Genomic DNA, 17876 nt, shown 5'->3' with positions numbered 1-17876 from the left:
GAATTGCCATAAGACACGGCCAGAATATTTTCCAAAGTGGTTGACCGATTACATATTTGCATCAGCAAAGTATGAGAGCTCCAGTTGCTCCACATCCTCACCAACATTTGATGTTGTTGGTCTTTTTAGTTTTAGCCATTCTGACAGATGTGTAGTGTTATTTTACTGTGGTTTATTTTGTAAATCCCCAAAGACTAATGATGTTGAGCAGTTTTTCATGTACTTAATGGCCATTCATATCTCTTCTTCTGTGAAGTGGTTGTTCAGATATTTTGCCCATTTTTATTGATTTGTATGCCATTTATTATCCAGTAGCAGATTTTTTTTTTTATGTTCTGGATATAAGTTCTTTCAGTTATATGGTTTGTAAATATTTTCTCCCATTGTGTGGCTGGTCTCTTCATTTTCTTAACAGTGTCTTTTGATGAACAGAAGTTTTTAATCTCAATGAAGACTAATTTATCATTTTTAAAATTTTGTGCATATTTGCTGTGTCCTAAGAAACCTTGCCTACCCTCAATTTGTGAAGATATTCTCTGTTTCCTTCTGGAAGGCTTATAGGTTTAGCTTTTACATTTGGGTCTATGATCCATCTCAAATTAATTTTTGTGTGTGAAGTTCACTTTTCCATATAGATATTCAGTTGTTCCAGCACCATTTGTTAAAAAGACTTCCTTTAATCATTAAATTATCTTGGCACATCTATCTAAAAACAAGCACAAATAGTCCCTGATTTTTCATGGTTCAACTTAAAATTTTTTACTTTATGATGATACAAAGGCAATAGATGTTCAGTAAAAACCATACTTCAAATTGCAAATTTTGATTTTTTCCTAGCTTAGTGATGTACAATACTCTCCCATGGTGCTTGGTGAAGTAGTGAGCCACACAGTTCCCAGTCAGCCGTGCAATCATGAGGGCAAACAACTGATACACTTACAATCATTCTGTGCCCATATAATCATTTTGTTTTTCATTTTCAGTACAGTGTCTATGCAGTATAACTATCCATGAGATAGTCAGTACTTTATTATAAAATAGGCTTTGTGTTAGATATTTTGCCCAACTGGAGGCTAGTGCATGTTCTGAGCACATTATGATGTTCAGTAGGCTTAGTGTAGTAAATGCATTTTTGACTTATGACATTTTCAGTTTATGATGGATTTATCAGTACAGAAGCCCATCCTAAGTTGAGGAAAATCTGGATCCTTATAAGTGTGGGTCTGTATCTTAGCTCTCTATTCTGTTCCGCTGATCTAGTTGTCTATTCTTATGCCACTACCACACTATCTTGATTAATGTAGCTTGATAGTAAGTTTTAAAGTTTTAAAGCTTTTTCAGATTGCTTTGGGTGTTCTAGATATTTTCATTTTCATATAAAATTTTTTTAAAGATTTTATTTATTTATTTGAGAGAGAGAGAGAAAGTACAAGCAGTGGGAGAGGCAGAGGGAGAGGGAGAAGCAGACTCCCCACTTAGTGAGGAGCCTGATGTGGTGCTCAAACCCAAGACCTGGAGATCATGACCTGAGCCAAAGCCAGATGCTTAACCATCTGAGCCACTCAGGCGCCCCTCCATATAAAATTTTAAATTTTTACTTTTACCCAAGAAAGCCTTGATGGGCTTATTACAGAATTCATTGAAGCTATGACCAATTTCAAGAAAATTGTTAATACTGAGTCTTCCAATCCAAGCACATGGTATATCTTTCTATTAGTCTTCTTTCATTTCTCTCAGCAGTATGTTGTAGTTTTCAGTAGAGAGGTTTATACATATTTTAAAAGTTTATTCCTCTTTTTAAATCCCTTTTTAAAATTTATTTTGTTTTTGACACTACTATTAATGGAAATGTTACTTAATTTCATCTTTCACTGCTAATACATAGAATGTTACTGATTTTTGCATGTTGACCTTATATCCTGCCAACTTACTACATTCGAATTATTAACTAAAAATTATTTGTAAAATTTTAAAATATTTTCTACTTAAGTAATTATGCCATTTGTAAATAGAAGCAGTTTGTTCCCTTTCTTTTCAATCTATAAGCCTTTTATTTATTTTTCTTGCCTTACTGCACTGACTAGGATCTCCAGAACACTATTAACTGTAAGTGGTGAGAATGAACTTTCTTGCTTTTTTTCCTGATCATAAGGGAAAATATACAACATTTCAAAATGGAAATGATGTTGTAGGTTTTTCACGGATACTCTTTACTGGACTGAGGAAATTCCCTCATATTTTGCTAGTATTTATTATGAATGTTGAATTTTGTCAAAATTTTTTTCTGTATCTATTGATTATTTCTTTTCTAGTCTGTTAATATAGTGAATTACACTGATTTTTTTGCTAAGGATTTTTGAGTTTATATTATTTTTTAATAAAACAAGATAAAATACTTAAAATTATGAGTAGCTGGTCTGGCACTTCTGGAGCAATTTCAGAGAGTTTTTGGATAGGTGAGATCTTGAAGTTCTACCAAAATAGCTTGTCCAAGCCAAAACATTGCAAACATCTATTTTCCCCCCTTTAGTCAAAGCTAAATAGAAAATTAAGATCTTTTATTTCATCTTTATTAACAGTTTGACATAATTTAATTCTGTTCCTTAGCAATTAACTAAAATAGCATCTAAATGTAAACCAACTGTTAAGCCATTACCCAGTAGTAGAGTTCAGTTGTTATATATCAAATTAGAAGATTAACCAAGGTAAGAAAGTCTCACTGAGTTCTTAGTAAAGCATCCTGATTGTTTAGAATGAATGCATTTCCTTAAGGAAATATGCTCACATTACCACTCAAAAGAAATAGTAAAACCCAGAAGCCATCAAAATATGACTCACTAGATAGTAGTCCTTAAGAGAAAAAAAAAAAAAACACCTCACTGGTCTTAGTGGTCCACAAAATAAACAGAAGTCAGCACAGTATTTCAGTGAACTCAACTAACCTTAATCAAATAAGTATTGAGTTAGTCTTACCAGTATAGGTGGCATCAGTAGGACTTTTTTTTTTTTTTGGTTTTATGTTTTCATATGTTTTATGTTTACAACAAATCCTCATGCACGTACAGGAAGGATGATCGTTCTATCACACTGCAGTCCCTCAGTGGCACCCGAGCCTCACAGCTCTGCCATGATTGATGCTTTTTTTCTTTCTTATTCTCTCTCCTTCTCCCTGTTCCCAGCACTCTTGTGTAGTATGCTCCCTGTCCTCCTTTTACTGTCTGCCCTCTGTCTTCTGTGCCATGGGCCGGTCACAATTTGTGGCACCTGGTAACTCTTGCAGGAATTACTATGCCTGGGGGATGTCTAAGACTATTTGCCTAAGGGGATGCCTGTGTCTAAAAGGATTCTACCCCAAGAAAACCTTGTCACCAACTCTTTGTTCCTGCAAAGGAAGATGTTGACATTTACTATGAACAAGTATTACTTTTGTCAGATCTGTAATGGGCTCTTCAGCATTCCCCATCAACACTCACATCATTTTAAGAAGAGCCACTTCGTTTGACTATGATGCAGCCAAGGGTGGAAGTGAAGTAAGGCATTGGGGAAACACACACACCACCCCCCCCCCCCCCCCCCCCACACCCACACCCCAACATGGCTTTGTCCCTGGTGAATGTTGAAGAGTGCAGAAAGCTTTCCACGGTGAAGGTTTTGGCAGGCTATATTGTTCTACAATTTATCAGTTGATAACTTTTGCTGCCTCCAAGTCATTGTGTTTTCCCAAGTGAAGAACCTTTGGCTGAGCCCTGGAAATACACATGCTCCACAGAAATGAAACGTTATTAAACCAAGACTGCAGGGGAATGCAGAGAAATGCTCTGTTTGTAATTCTGGGGGAAACAATTTGGAACACACTTTCGAAAGCTTAACAAAATTACTTAAAATCTCACAGGGAACCAAGCAGCCTTGTTTTTATCTTGTCTCCAAGGATTTCATTTATCTTTTAGATCTACTTGCTGCAAAATAGTGATAATGCACAAATTCTGTGGGGTGTTAAATCTGCATCTACCCATGGCTTGCCAAATTAATCAAATTATCTTGAAGTTAATGCAGTCGGTGAGAAGAGTTTAATGATATTCAAAACCTTCATGGTAATAATTACAGATGAAGAGGGTCAGTCAGTTGAGAATTAATGTGAAAAATGAATAGAATGAAAATCCAAATTAGGATATCAGAACGTGCATAAATTGTGGGGAAGGTGAACCATGAAAATAAAATTCATTTATGTTCATTCTGAAGGAAGAAATGAATGAAGGTGTGTTGGAATTTGAACCTGGAGAAATTTTAAGAATTGAGCAGTTCTAATGGGGAAAAAGAAAGAGGAGTTAAGGATGGTTGGGTAAGCCACATTGTTTCTTTTTTTTTTCTAAATTGCAACATTCACCTTATTGTGGTACTCTGGAACCAAACCTACAATATCTCTGAAAGCCACATTATTTCATTTTATGCCTACTTCTTCCTTTTTTTTTTTTTTTTTTTTTTTTAGAGATGGGGGATGGGGAGAGGGAGAGAGAGAATATCAAGCAGGCTCCATGCTCAGCACAGTGCCAGATGTGGAGCTCCATCCCACAACCCTGAGATTATGACCTGAGCCAAAATCCAGATTATGACCCGATACTTAACCAACTGAGCCACCCAGGTGCCCCTGCTTCTTCCATTTTTTAGGGTGTTGAAAACAGCTATTATAATTCATCTACTGCTTCCACCCACACATTCTTCTCCCTGATGTCATCTGTACATACACCTTTTATTTCTCCTCTGTATTTTTTTAAGTTTTTATTTTAATTCCAGTATAGTTAACATACAGTGTTATATTAGTTTCAGGTGTACAATATAGTGGTATTTCTCTTCCATATTTTTGAAATGAAGAGATAACATGGTATGTAAATTATCCTTCCTGCTCAAAAAAAAAAAAATAATTGTACAAAGCATTCCAAAGTAAAAAGTTGAGATGACTTAAAGTAAAACACATTTTATTTTAATTTATCTTACCATATCCAGATCTCCCTTTTTAAAAGTTGAAAAGTATGTGTCTTTTTAAGGAATTTAAATATTATTTTAGATTTCCAAGGAGTAAAACATTACATATTTTAGAATTAGCACTGTCTACCCACTGCATTTTTTAAAGATTTTTTTTATTTATTCATTTGAGAGAGAGCATGAGCAGGGGGGAAGGTCAGAGGGAGAGGGAGAAGCGGACTCCCCACTGAGCAGGAAGCCTGATACGGGGCTCAATCCCAGGACCCCGGGATCATGACCTGAGCCAAAGGCAGGCACTTAACTGACTGAGCCACCCAGGCACCCCTACCCACTGCATTTTTATGGAAGGCACTCAACAACAGATGGTGTAATAACTTTAAAAAGTGGTTGAAGATGTGTGGCTAGGCCTTTGCACTCTTTATTAGAGTGTCTAATGAGCTCTAATTCTTTATCTTTTTACTTGTCCATCTCCCCCAAATGACCATGAGCTAACTGAGGGAATTAGTGATCCTGCCTTGTTCACCCATTTTATCCCAGCAGCAGTCCCAACGTCTGACCCATATCTGAGTGCCGAATAAATGTTTGTTGAACTACAGGAGCTCACAAACTCCATCTCTTCTGTTCTTTTCCCACTGAAACAGCTGTAATCATCTCTCCTCCAGATAAATTCACGCCGTATCTGTTTCTAAGTCACATAGCTATAGCATGATAAATAGATGTATAGGATGTCACAACAATAACAATTTGCCTAATGGGAGTAACATCCTTTTTTAAATTTGTGTATACAGCACATTAAGGCATTTCTTTCCATTCAGAGTTCTTTTGGAATAGTTGTTCATTCTTCTTGTCTTTTGAATACTACTTCATTCATTTCAGCCCTTCTTTTTGTGAATATTCATCAGAGCTGCCTTTAGAGTTAACTACAAAATAAAGTTTCTGTATCCAGTCTTTACATTTCAAGCTTCCATGCAACTGAATCATTAAGCACTTTAGTTAAGACTTACAGATGCATCTTTAAATTGATCCCCCTTGATTAAAGCTAGTTTGCAGGCTTCTGATAATACAGTCATACCAGGAGGAATTAAATGCTTATTATTCTCATTAGATTGTTCAAGTCCACTTTACCCCACTACATACATAGACAAGTAGAGCCTGTGTCTATTGAGACATGTGGGTTTTTTTTTTTTAAGTGTGGTTACTTGCATTAATTCAGATGAAAAATAATCTTCAGTAATTAAAGTCTGAAATAGACTGTATTTTTAAGGACCTAGAATTATCTTTGCCAAAATTCTGACTAGAATTATCCTCTTTCAATCAATATATAAAATTGCTTTGTGTATGGACAATACTGGCTTCTGCTAGCATTGTGATTGCCCCTTTTGCATGTACATGAGTGCTTCTACGGGACCTGAAAGTTGTGCTTTGCTTTGCTTTCTTGCTCTTTCTCTCTTTCTCTCTTTTGGATTAGACACTGTGCTCTGTGCTTTTTCAATTTTTTAAACAATTTATTTAAACTAAAAAAAATTCTTAACTAGGTAAATATCCCCCCTTGTCCATATATTATTTTTACAGATAATAGAAAACTTTACTCTAACTTCTATCTGAATGATCACAAGTGGAGAGCTAGTGATCCAGTAAATGAGAGTTATTCCCGTAGATTTCTACTAGTTTGTGTAATTTTTAAACCCATACACATAAAATAACTATTATCACCGTTGATAGTCTGTCTCTATCACAGAAGTGTCTTACATTTATTTTCTTTTCATTTTCATTGGAATTAAATTTGGTTTTCAATTTCCATTTTGGAAATAAATTTTTCTTTTAAGCATAGTTGAGGTTCTTGTGCTGGTGTAATGAAGACAGAGGACAAGTTAGATGATCCTGGATTTGGCAGCTTATCCTCTGTCCTCTCAGGTAGAGCAGCATTAGGGTTTTAGAGCAACAAAAGAACCCGTCACAAGGCATTTTATCCATCCCCTTCCTCATTCTTCAACCAGCCTAGCACCTTTTCTCTGCCAGGGACTGTGCACAGCAGTGGGGATATGAGGGTGAGCCAAGTACTTATCACTGTCTAATGGGGAAAACATCAAAATTTTAACTCTTAACTATGATGAGGAAGGTCTGTGATGTAGATATGCAACAGGTGTTAGGGAAACATCATCACAAAGGGACATAAAGAGGGACCTAAACCAGGCTTCTGTTCATAGCAACAGTGGTGAGGAAGGTCTCTCTTATTTTCCCATCCAATCAGCCAAGTACCTCTACCAGCCAAACATCAGCAATGGCTAATGTGAGGCCATTTGACAACTAAGGTCTGGCTAGACAGGCAGTCCTAAGCTGCACTAGCTTAAAACTTTGTAAAAGTCCTAGATTTCTTAAACCCAGACACCACTCGTAGCCTCTTTGGCGCTTAGGCTTCAGCCCCAACCAGACTTGTACACTTCCTATCCTAGCCAGAAGCCTCAGATAAGAACTTATGCCTCTTTGTCCTTGGCCTGATGTCATGTATGGTAATACACCTGGTCTTCCTCACCATTCTGAGATGTTTAACCCTCAGAACTGTAACCTGGGGCATTCCTGGCCCACTGACTCATCTGAAATGCTGGGGAGTGAGAGACAGGGAAGGTATCTGAAGTCATTGCAGGAGAATTGTTAAGTAGATTTTCTCATCATAACATTGCTTCGCTATTGAATACTTCTTGGGCTGGCTACTTTTGAGAATTAATCCTTCATTCTTTCCATTCAACACTTATTGAGATACTGAGTTCTGTGGAGAATAGAAAGCCTCAGGGGCATAAGGAAGTACCATTAATTCTATATACTTTCCGTACCACTAAGCTGATCTATGACTGAAAAGTTATTGTCGTGCAGGTTCTAATAGGACACTTAATGTTCAATTGAGCTGTCACCAGAGCCATCGGAACTGTCATTTTGATGTTGATGATAGTAATGACAGAAAACGCCTGTTTCATAATGCTTTTCACTTTTACAAAACAGTTTCCAAACTGTTATCTCATTTTATCCTCAGAGTGAAAAAGTAGATAATGAGATAAAATCCTCTTTTTCCCGATAAAGATTTAGAGGCACTGATTTAGTCACTTAGCTCATGGTGAAGCCAGGAATAGAGTCTCATGCTTGAATGCACTCTGTAGTTCATAAGTGGCTGTACTGTGTTATTCATTCTTCACAGTGTCCTGTGAGTTGAAGGTACCACCCTTTTACAGATAAGGAAACAGAGGTGCATAGAGGCGATGTAGCTACCCAAGGTCATGCAGATTGACCTCCAGCTAAGGGGTAATAAGTGGCTTCTTTGGACCAGGCACTGTACTGAGGACATTCACATAGAGTGTTTTTTTCTAATCTCATAGCAATCTGTCAGGTAGGTATCTTCATCCATATATGACTGGAAGAGTAAGCCAATTAATTATGCACATCTCCATTAACCAGCAGTGGAGCCAATTCTTAAACTCTTTTCTGATGTTCTTTTCATTAAGCTAGAGGTTCTCTGCCTTTACCTCGTCTCCAATCCGTTCAGAAGCAGAGTGCACATTCATTGATAATATCTCTTCTTGCACCACAGAGATTTCTCATGAAGGGTTTGATCCCCTGGGAGGTATATCAGAATCGGCTGGGACAGGAAGGGAGTGTAGAGAAGGGCATTCAAGAGAGAGGGGAGGTTAGGGGCTCCTGGGTGGCTCAGTTGGTTAAGCGGCTGCCTTTGGCTCAGGTCATGATCCCAGGGTCCTGGGATCGAGCCCTGCGTTGGGCTCCCTGCTCAGTGGAGAGTCTGCTTCTCCCTCTCCCTCTGCCTGCCTCTCTGCCTATTTGTGCTCTCTCTCGATCTCTCTGTCAAATAAATAAATAAAATATTTTTTAAAAAAAGAGGGGGGGGGAGGTTAAATCGGCACTCTTCCCCTCCCTGATTGATGACTAAACTATATCTCTTCACTCTTAGAATAGTCTTTTTTTAAGATCCAACTTTATCCCTATTTTCTCCTTTCAACCAAAATCTATTGAGTACTTATGTGTGCCAAGTGTGTGTAGGTGCAGAAGACACAGCAGTAAACAAAAGCTGTGAGGCCCCTACACTTAGGAAGCCTATATTCCAGATGGCGACAAGTTCTTAGAATGAAATTGAACAGAATGGTGAGGTAGACAGAGGGGAGAGTGGCTGCTGAATAAAATAGTCAGGGATGTCCTCTCTGAGGAGTGACATTCACGTCAAGAATGAAACGCAAAAAGCAGTCAGTCTTTCAAAGAGCTGGAGTCTTGGATATTTTCTTGTCCGTGGCTGCCACCGCTCTGCCTTATCTCAGCCCTCCACTCACATGAGAGTGGACTTCAAGACGTCCGTTCTTTCAAAACTGAAAAACATTTACATTAGCAGTTTATTTTCCTATAAGCAAGTTGTCTGTGTCAAGGATTCAGATTCTTCTCTTTCCCTGGCCTCTGAATGGCACTTAACATACACAAAGGAGACAAGGCAACTTGTGGGGCGGGTAGGAACTAGATTCTGGAAAGGAGCTTGGCTCGGGATTCATTGTTTGACATGTCTATATCACATGTCCTGTAACTTCTACATATAAGGTGACTAGCAACTAGTTTTCTATTCAGTATTAATCTGATTACAGAGGGAGGCTAGGTGGTGAAGTTCCCTATAATTTAAAACTCAAGGACACAGAATCAGTGGTGTTTTCAGTATCATATCAGTAGAAGTGTTTCATACAAAGCAACCACTGAAAGAGATCAGGCTAGGACTTAACAGTGAATGGGAACCAAGTTTATGAATAAAAGTGAAACATAAATGTTAAGCCCTAACCTAAAAGATCAGTGATGGGAGTAAAGGAGGCATATGACCCTGGAGAGATTTTTCAAATTAACATTCCTTTCTCTCCTTGTGAAAAAAAAAAAAAAAGACATATACACTGGAGATATGACCCCCTTAGCGAGAGTCATTATACTCAGTTTTGCTCTTGTTGGTCTGTGTTGGAGCCGAAAGAAAATGCTGGAACCTGCTGGAAGAGTATCTTTCACAAAGCCAACCTTTATATAAAGTATAACCTGTAGAACCTATCTATCCTGGATCAGGGTTTGCACCACCTGCATTGATGACCCCATGTTGGAATTCACACACTCCCACCCTCTCATAATGCTTGCTGTGTCTATAATGGCATCTCTGTATTGAGTTGCACGAACCTGTAATTTGTGTTTGTCTTTCCCATCTCAATGTGAACAGAACAGTCTTTCACCTTCATAACCCCACAGTGTTTTATACATAGAAACTGAAGATTTGCTGAACAAAATTTGTTGTATAGACCCTTAGGCATTTCCTAATTTTTTTGCATTGATACATTTGGACAAAATTCTGAATTTCTAAGATGAGCTTCTCAAGTAAGACTTGGATTATAAATCTGTTTATCCATTCTTTCGTTAAGTATCATGTTGATCAGCTTACCTCTCGTAGATTTTAAAATACATAGATTTTAAAAATAACAGTTACCATTTTTGAAGTCTGCATAAGTTCTGATGATTTAACTTTGAGGTTTTTATGACTTCAAGTCCTTAAATATCTAATTTGAATCTACTTAAATTGGCAGAAACTCTGAAATAAGCTCCTCCAAGAGAACAGGATAAACTGTGTCCGTCACTATGATATGATTTTTTTTTTTTTTTAACTTTCGGGGAAAGCAAAGAGCAGGAAAATCCAGTTTTTCCAATAATAGATTTTTCCACTCAATTGTTCAGTCATCAGAGCTGCTGGGCCATGCCAAACTGGTTTCAAGACTGCTCCATTGCCAATGAAGCTATCAGGATTGCCAGTCTCCAGGGAGCCTGAGAATTATTTCAAAATGGTCACAAAGGACCGTCAGAATTAAATGTACTTTACTGGGGGAAAATTGTTATTTTTCTACTGGGATTTACCGGCCATTTCCTTCGTCCTTCAAGGCTCTGAAAGGTCTTTCAATAAACACAATTTTGTTATTTTCAACTATCTATACAATGTATGTATAACCAAATATTCTAATAACCTAGATTTGAGGAATGAAAACACAGAAACTATTTTTCCTAATCTGCAAGAAAAATTCTATACTATCAAATAAGATTCTTAAACATTTGACTGACAGCTCTCAATCAAAATAATGGCTTTCACTTTGTTTCATAAAGACAATTCTTTTACCTCCCTCATTTTTCTAAGGAGAGGGAAGTAAAAGGAACCCTTGTGCACTGTTTGTGGGGAATGCAAACTGGTGCAGGCATTCTGGAAAACAGTATGGAGCTTCCTCAAGAGGTTGAAAATAGAGCTACCCTACAACCCAGCAATTGCGCCCTTGGGTATTTACCCAAAGAATACAAAAATACTAACTCAAAGGGATACATGCACCCCTATCTTTACTGCAGCATTATTTACAATAGCCAAGATATGGAAGCAACCCAAGTGTCCATCGAATGATGAATGGATAAAGAAGATGTGGTATATAGATATACAATGGAATATTATTTAACTATAAAAAGAATTAATTCTTGCTATTTGCAACTACATGGATGGAGCTAGAGAGTATAATGCTAAGTGAAAAAAGTCAAAGAAACACAAATACCATATGATTTCATTCATATGTGGAATTTAAGAAACAAAACAAATAAAGGGGAAAAAAAGAGACAAACCAAAGAACAGAGTCTTGACTGTAGAGAACACCCTGATGGTTACCAGAGGGGAGGTGGTAGGTGGGGGCATGGCTGATATAGGTGAAGGGGACTAAGAGTATCTTGATGAGCACTGAGTAATATATGGAATTGTTGAACTACAGCATTGGACGCCTAAAACTAATATAACACTCTATGTTAGCTACACTGGAATTAAATCAGACCTTCTGGGCAGGGTTTTTCTCATGGGTTTTTAAGATCCTGGTTTTCTAAGTGTGGTACCTTCATGAGGCTGCTGACATCAAACCTCCTTCTCCCTTCCTCCTCTTGGTGATTAGACATCGCCTGGCCATGATTTAGCTCTGAGGCTATTTCGGGGTTGAAACTCTCCTCCTCCAGGCTAAAAGTATAAATGAAAACTGTCATTATATGGCAGTGTCCTTCTGTCTGTCTGTCTTATCTATCTACCTACATACCTATCTATCATCGTTTTTTAAAAAAGATTTACTTATTTATTTTAGAGAGAGAGCATGAGCAGAGGGAGGGACAGAAGGAGAGGGAAAGAGAATCTCAAGCAGACTCTCTGCTGACTGAGGAGCCCGCGTGGGGTTCGATCTCAAGACCTGAGCTGAAATCAAGAGTCAGATGCTCAACCTGCTGAGCCACCCAGGTGCCCCTCTATCATCTTTGTCAAAGAGTAAAACGGTATCAATATTCCCATCTTTTATCATCTCCTTAAATCACAAATCTACAGGGTAGGCTCTCTGGATATGCAAAAATAGGAATCTTGTTGGACGTTCATATGATGTGTGAGAACTTCACCTTTTATGTAGTTTCCCCAGACTTCTTTTTTTTTTCTTTTTATTAACATATGATATATTATTTGTTTCAGGGGTACAGGTCTGTGATTCATCAGTCTTACACAATTCACAGCACTCACCATAGCACATACCCTCCCCAATGTCCATCACCCACCCCCCCATCCCTCTCACCCCCCACCACTCCAGCAACCCTTAGTTTGTTTCCTGAGATTAAGAGTCTCTTATGGTTTGTCTCCCTCTCTGGTTTCATCTTGTTTCATTTTTTCCTCCCTTCCCCTATGATCCTCTGTCTTGTTTCTCAGATTCCTCGTATCAGTGAGATCATATGATACTTGTCTTTCTCTGATTGACTTATTTCACTTAGCATAATACCCTCTAGTTCCATCCACATCATTGCAAATGGAAAGATTTCATTTTTTTTGATGGTTGCATAATATTCCATTGTATATATATATACCACATCTTCTTTATCCATTCATCTGTCGATGGACATCTTGGCTCTTTCCATAGTTTGGCTATTGTGGACTTTGCTGCTATAAACATTGGGGTGCACGTAGCCCTTCAGAAGTATGTGATATTTCTTATAAAAGCAATCTTCCCTTTAAGAGCCTCAAATCACACTTTTGGTGATTTAGTTTACAGATAACTTTCAAGAACATCCCTGCTGCATAAAGCAATGTTTACCACAGTTGATACAACCACAGAAAAAAAATACCAGACTTGCTGTCATATTAAGAGTGCAGAAAATTCAAGTCCTTTTTGAAGCTAGTCAGAATCAAAATAACAGTTTCTAAAACAATAAATGTCTTTAAAAATATTGAAAAGCTACCACAGATTTTGACCAGCTCTCATTTTTATATATAAAGGTGTTGGTTAGAGCAAAACCAAGAAGACATGTTTAGATGGCGGAACTTGGGAGCTGATGGAGACTGGGAACCTGTGGTATCCACTACACCCTTCTCCTCATCAGCCACCTTTATGGATTGGGAATTCACTTCACTATGCCTGGGTCTTGGCCAGGCAGTAGTGAGGGAGATTTGGAAATAGAAAGACAGCTATTGGAAGGCACTGTTGCTTTTGTCTTTTTTTTCTTTACAAATTTATCATTTGGCCAAGTCTATAGACAACTAGCTTTGTTGTTTTGAACAGACTGACATGTGTCCAGGGCTGACTAGCTTTGACTCTGCGTTTGAAATGCTCCATCTTTTGTGAGTGGGCAAATCACTTATCTTCTTTGAAACTCAGGTTTCTGTAAAAATGTAAAAAGTAGAGATAATGATAATCCGTGCCTGCCTGCCTCAAAGGATTGGGAGGAAGTTCAAATGAGATACTCTATGATAAGGAGCTTTGAAAACCACAAAGCGCTGCACAAATTTATGGTTTCATTCTGATGGTCTCAGAAAAGTTGTCTGCCTGAGACACATCAAGCAATCTGGAAACCTTAACTACACGCAGAGCTGTGTGTTCAGATCAGGATCACTTGCATGCCTGCTAAAGGCTTTGCAAAACTCCGTGTGTGATGTGCCCTCCATAACCATCTCTAGGGCTAGGTCCAGGAACACCGGAGATACAGGGCTCAATGGAGAAGGGCAGTCTCACCCAAGCACGAGACCAAAGGCACCACGTCTGACATTTAGGAGTACACTACATTTCCTCGAATGAGAAGCAGGAATAAAAGATACTGACCCTGTTTTAGACACTGTGTCAGTCCCATAGGAAGAGTTAGGACAACTGCGACAGAAATCTAACCTTATCAGCAGACCCACTCAAATCTAGGTATAGTGGTTGTCAGTGAAGTACAGAATTTAGAAAGTGAATTCTGCTCGATCCACCTAACTGGTGGGGAAATTACAGAACCTCTTCGTGCCTGGGTCTTAACACCTGTAAAATGGAGATAGCCATGATGTCCATGCAAAGGGGTTGTTAAAGGGATTAAATGACATAATAAAGCACTAAGAACAGTGCCTGCAGCATAGTACCGTCTCAATAAGTGTTAGCTACAATTCATTTTATTTTTTATTATCTTAATCAGGATTTAAACTCCAACACCTCCATTTGTTCATCTATAATATAAATGTAAGCAACTACGCATTTCCTGGAAACAGAGGGGGTTTTTTTTCAGTAATTGAGATATGTCTTGAGATACATAAGTAGATTTTTTTAAATTTCAAAGTAAATAGTGTTCAGGAGTAATACTCTCTTTGGTTTAAGAAGTTGGACATAATAAAGGGTCCCAGCTTAAATGAGCTGGAAGAGACATAGAATCACCAGTAAAGGAAATGGTGCAGAGTGTAAAAACCCAGGAGAACAGTAAAGTACATTTAAAATGACAATATTGGTATTACACAGGGCCCATAAAACAGTTAGACATGCAGTTCCTGCCAAACTTGTTTGCCATCACTTCCTAAATTTGGCTGGTAAGCAAGAAAGACATCTGGAAAAATAGTTAAAACAAAACAGTGTCTAATTCGTTTTAAAATATTGTAGTTAAAAAGTGCAGTAATTAAATAATGCGATTGGGAGGGGATAACAGGGAGAAACAACACTGGGAAGATACAGGATTGTGTTCTCAGACATTGCCAGTAGAGACATTTGGGGCTTGTGAGGGAAGCAGAATTACTCCTTCTTTAGTTTTTCATAATGAAAGTTGCCTTAATTCCCTCACGGAGTTATTGCTAAAACCAAAATTATATCCAATTATTGTGCTAGCTGATCCCCATTCTAATACTGATTCCACTTGGCTATATAGTTATTTTCTGGGACTAGAGATCCAATACAGTAAATTAAGACATAGGAGTAAATGTTAGATTCCGAGTTGTAAATTTTTAAAAAATCCTCCTGTATCCTGAATCTTCTAAAAGACTCACTAAATATCAGGGCTTTTTTGATGGAATTAGTCCGGTGTTTGTTTGTTTTTTTAATTGACTAAAGCAAAGTCAACCCTCTACGTTAGGTGGTATGATTTAAAGCACCTTATATAGGGGGCACCTTTGTGGCTCAGTCTGTTAAGCTTCTACCTTTTGTCCTGGGATGGAGCCCCCTGTTGGGCTCCCTGCTCAGCAAGGAGTCTGCTTCTCCCTCTCCCTCGGCCCCTCCCCCCACTCGTGCATGCGCACTCTCTCTCTCCCTCTCTCAAATAAATAAATAAAATCTTTAAAAAAAAAATAAAGCACCTACTTACTCAATAATATCTTCCCCATCAACTTGCCCCTTGCCCTACAGGTCAATTGGAATTCTAATCACAACTCATTCCTATGGGGTCTGTATTTGTTTGGGTTTTCCAGAGGAAAAAGTACCAATTGGATATATATGTGCAGAATGATGCCTGCATATGCTACAAAACCCCAGTTTTCTCTTCCTCTGTCATCTGATCATAGGGAGCTCCCCATGAGATCATAGCTGCATGCTGGGAGAGAGAAGGCAGTGTAGCTGGTCTGGGGACCATGTGCTTTTGGGCCAATTATTCATGTGACTCACTTGGGCTTTCAGGGCCTTCTCAAAGCCAATCACATACATTCTACTTCCATTTGATGATGGAGTGCTACTGTGCATGCCCAACTTTATGGTTGTATGGGTCAGATAACACCAAGTTTATGATGGGCCCCTAAGGTCACATGGTAACTTGGTGGCCCATGACTCAGCCTCTACTAAGGCCTGATAGCCAGCCAACAGGTGTTGCTCAAAAGGAGCATAGTCACTTTGCTCTAAATTTCTAAGGGCCTGCACTGTGATTCATCTTTTGAAGCCTGCTGAAATCTCCAAACAGCATCCTTATCTACCACTGACACTTTAAGCACCATTGGATCTGCTAGATCATATGACCTAAGTGGCAGAGCAGCTTGCCCAGCTGCCTGGACTCATTCTCAGCCCCATGCAAATCTAGCAGCTTTTTGGGTCACTCAGTAAACAGGCCAGAGTAATACACCCAAATGAGGAATAGGTTGCCCTAGTTGTGGAAGAAACCAGATGCAACAACATCTCCTTCACTTTAAAAGGTGAAGAAGCATCCCAACATGTCTCTTACCACTGAACCCCTAGAAATATCAACAAGTTAGAAGGCCGCTGTATTTTCATCAGATTATTTCCCACCCTCTAACACACAAATGTCTTAAGAAGTCTAGAATGGTTTCTACTTCTTGTTCACTACGTCCAAGCAGCATAGTTTCATCAGTGTAATGGACCAACGTGATATCTTATGGAAGGAAAAGGCAGTTTAGATTCTTGCAAGCTAAAATCAGACATAAGCCTGGAGAGTTGATATACACCTGCAGTAGGACAGTGAAGGTGTATTGCTACCCTTGCCAGCTGAAAGCAAACTGCTTTCGGTGGTCTTTACTAATGGGTATCGAGAAAAAAGCATTTGCCAGCCCAATAGCTGCATACCAGGTCTGTGTTAATTTACTCAGGCAATGGAGCCACATCTGGTGCAGCAGCTTACAATCCAGTGTCATTCTCCAAGATCCATCAGAAGGCCAGCTAGGTGAGCTGAATGGGAATGTGATGGAAATCGCCACCCCTGCATCTTTCAAATCACTGATGGCGGTGCTGATCTTTGCAATTCCTCCAGCAATGCAATATTACTTTTGGTAAATTATTTTCCTAGGTAGAGCTGCACTAATCGCTTCCACTTGGCCTTTTCCACCATAATATCCATCCCTCATTCCACAGGTCCGGAAGTCCACGTGGGAATTCTGCCAGCTGCTGAGTATATCTAGTCCAATTATGCATACCGGAACTGGGGGAAAAATGCAGGATGGGTTTGGGGACCCATTGCATCCACTGTGAGACAAACCTGAGCTAAAAATTCATTGATCACCTGACCTCCATAAGCCCCTACTCTGGTGGGCCACAGTGACATTTTGGATCTCTTCGAATTTGTGTCAGTTCAGAATCAGTATCCAGTGCTCTCCCAAAAGTCTGATTATTTCCTTTTCCTCAGGGCACATTTACCTTGGTGAAAGGCCATTGATCCCTTTGAGGGAGGCAGGAGGAGAGATTAATAGTACAAATTTGGGGCACTAGGTCAGTACTTCCTCAAGGCTGCCCCACCTCCCCTTCATTCAAGAACGTCTGGGTCTATAAACTAGCTGAAATCTGGGAACTGATTGAGGTGCCATAATTCTGGGTTTTTTTGGGTTTTTTTGTTTGTTTGTTTTTTTAAGATTTTATTTATTTATTTATTTGAGAGAGAGAATGAGATAGAGAGAGAGAGCATGAGAGGGGGGAGGGTCAGAGAGAGAAGCAGACTCCCTGCTGAGCAGGGAGCCTGACGTGGGACTCGATCCCAGGACTCCAGGATCATGACCTGAGCCAAAGGCAGTCGCTTAACCAACTGAGCCACCCAGGCGCCCATCCCATGATTCTGTTTTTATGATTCAGGTTGGACTTTTGAATACTTGACCTAGAATGTTTCTGCTTATACAGATCAAGAAT

The 17876-nt window shown here is 38.9% G+C and overlaps 1 protein-coding gene across 1 annotated transcript in view; it reads left to right on the top strand.

The window, feature by feature from the left end:
- Positions 1–17876, top strand: part of LHFPL3 (LHFPL tetraspan subfamily member 3) — a 411752-nt gene that overhangs the window by 274087 nt on the left and 119789 nt on the right. The window lies entirely within an intron of this gene.

This window comes from Mirounga leonina, unplaced genomic scaffold (assembly GCF_011800145.1).
Source record: "Mirounga leonina isolate KUSES-001 unplaced genomic scaffold, KU_Mleo_1.0 Mir_174, whole genome shotgun sequence".
NCBI lineage: Eukaryota > Metazoa > Chordata > Mammalia > Carnivora > Phocidae > Mirounga > Mirounga leonina.
The sequence above is the reverse complement of the archived record's forward strand: the minus strand, read 5'-3'. Positions and strand labels throughout refer to the sequence as shown.